Source organism: Etheostoma spectabile, chromosome 22 (genome assembly GCF_008692095.1).
Source record: "Etheostoma spectabile isolate EspeVRDwgs_2016 chromosome 22, UIUC_Espe_1.0, whole genome shotgun sequence".
In the NCBI taxonomy this organism is placed as follows: domain Eukaryota; kingdom Metazoa; phylum Chordata; class Actinopteri; order Perciformes; family Percidae; genus Etheostoma; species Etheostoma spectabile.
Genome location: NC_045754.1, coordinates 11,227,038 through 11,229,804, shown reverse-complemented (window position 1 = coordinate 11,229,804; position 2,767 = coordinate 11,227,038).

Below are 2,767 nucleotides of genomic sequence, written 5' to 3'. Positions count from 1 at the left end.
TGTGTGTGTGTGTGTGTGTGTGTGTGTTGCCTATGATACATAGACTCTGCTCGCAGATGAGTGTTGTGCATCAGTGTGAGTAAGCCCCCCACGGTATCTATTTCTAAGAGACAACTACCACCGTCCATTATCTTACTGTTCAACATGGTGTCATGAGGTGCTTTTAGCAATGCCAGAAAATCATCAAAGTATTCTCAGGACACAGACACCAACCTTTTTTTTATTATCAGAATTTCTTTTTGAGGGAAGCATAATTGATATATCTGATGAACTGAACTTGATTCACTTGGTTTGTTTGAATGATGTACAGTATACTATGAAGACTGCAGAAGGGGAGCAAGCTCAGAGGCTGTAATACACACGTAACAGATGTTCTTAGTCTATTGTTTCATCATACCATTCCTTGTTTCACGTTACAACATTTAAAAACATGATACGTTTTTTTAAAGGCGTAATTGATCAGTAAAAAGAAACTTTAATGCAAATTAATAATCACAGATTGAATCTGTGTATCTGCAGTTAATGATGCTTGCCAGAGTTTTGTGGATTCCTCCTTGTGTAAGACTAATTATACAAAAATCTGTCATGTTTTTCCGCATTGCTTATACTTGGCTGATTTTCATAACACTGGTGAGGGAGGGACACCTATTAGGTGCCCTGGAAAGCCTGAGGATTGACATAGTTCGGTAAGACACAACACTGCATAAATGAGTCATGTGAAAATGACAGTAACATACACTACCAGCTGCTGTGAGGTGAGAGGAATACACGGTATTAGAAATAAAACAGATAAATTCCTTGTGCCTGACACCTCTAATGCATAATAATATCTTGTGGAAAGAAAAACAATAGCAACATAATGCTCATTTAGACTGAGTTCTGTAGACAGGAGCTGATCTGCAAATGATTTCACCTTGGTGGTTATTACTTTAATAAGACAAGCTACACTGTGACTGGCTGCTGAGGTCGCTGCACAAGATCTTACAAAACTAGTAACTGCCTTTGAGCACGACTTCATCTCAAAAAAGCTACAGCTGTGCTCTGACATTGACACTGTGCTGCTTCATACTCCTTAAATTTGGATAAAAGGCTCAGACACGAGCACAGACAGCGGTACAGATGTTGCAAACATGAATTGTCTGACTACAGACTGCAGTATGACATGTTGCGCTACGGGACATAACACAAATTTGTCGTGTGAAGAGTAAAGCAAAGGCTTTGCTTTCAAAACTAGGTAGGGAATATTGGACTTACAAGTCCAATATTTACTCTCTTTTTGGCATGGTTGTACGTGTCATGTTTCTGGTTCCTGTTTTATTTTGAAGTCACTGTTTTCCTCCCTAGTCTTGTCTTGTTTTACTTCCTGTTTTGTGTTTTCCCGCCTGTTTGATTGTTATGCCCCGCCCTGATGTTTGTCACCTGTTGTATCACCTGTCCCTTCTTTGCTCATTACCTCTTGTATTTAGTCTCTGTGTTTCCCTTGTCTGTCGTCAGGTCATTGTATTTTTCTGATTCGAAGTGCTGTGTGTTACCCCCAATTTCCACCGGATGCGTAGCGGCTGCGGATTGGCTCCGCTGTGTTTCGGCTTTGTGCTCCGCCGTCCTCAACTGTGGCCGTGACTGACAGCTGAAGCCTCGAGGACCCACAAGATCTCGCAAATTCATGTAGAATTGAACCACAAAAACAACAGTTTGTTTCCATCCAGAGGACTCTGTGCTGTGTTTTCAAGGTGAAGTGCAGGGAAATGTGATCCGCCGTGAGCACGGTCTACTTTGTTTTGAAAATTAACCGGATGTTTTTATTTTGTTTCTGTGCTTGATTTCCTGTCCCGGAAAATCGGTCGTGTACTGAATTGCTGCGGAGCTCTCCGGCATCTGCTACGCATCGTCGGAGCTGGGACGGTGTCGGGACGCAGCCGGTCTGCAGTCAGTGGAAACACACACATTGACTTTAATGGAAACCCAATGACTCCACCGCTGTGGATCCGCAGCAGTTGCGCATCCGATTGAAATTGCGGGTTAGTCTCCCTGTTTTTGTCTCTGTGTAGCTGATTCCCATTCTTTGTTACTTCGTTTTTGGATTACCTTGCCTGCTGTTTTCTGGACACCTTTTGTTGTATGGATTTTTTTGTTTAATAAATAGTCAAGCTCAACACATCGCCTGGCCGTCTCCGCGTTTGTGTCCAACATTTTCTGCAGTAATGACACCTTTAGCTGTGTTTGATTCTCCACCAACTCCTCAGGGAAACATCTGGCTCTTTAACGGCGTATAGCTCCCCTGTGTTCACCAGCTCGCTGCTTGTTGTGTTTGTCTGCCTTTTCGGTGCTGGGCAGGTAGTCTACAGTGGGCTGAAGAAGGTGTTCTCATTACACTAACGTCCCGTGTATGAGTGCAATGAGATCAAAGAGACTTCTACAACAACCTTCAAAATCCACCATAAAGTAAAACATTTATACATGTTCACTCAAGTTGTGGAGGATCCTGACTCATCAGCATCATCCAGTTGTGTGTGTATAACATGGGGGCCACAGTAATTATGCAAGTACACCATTGTAATTTATGGGGAACGTGTCCTATTTTGATGTAGAAGGATTAAGAAGCCTCCAAGGCTTTTTGACACCAATTCACACAGGAATGAATGCAAAACATTCTCTGCATGTCACCAACAGGCAGATCTGCATCAACAACATTGTGCTGGGGAAAAGATTACACTGATAGCGTGCACGTTCAGTGAGTGTAGTCATCCAAACAGTTTGTTACTCTTTT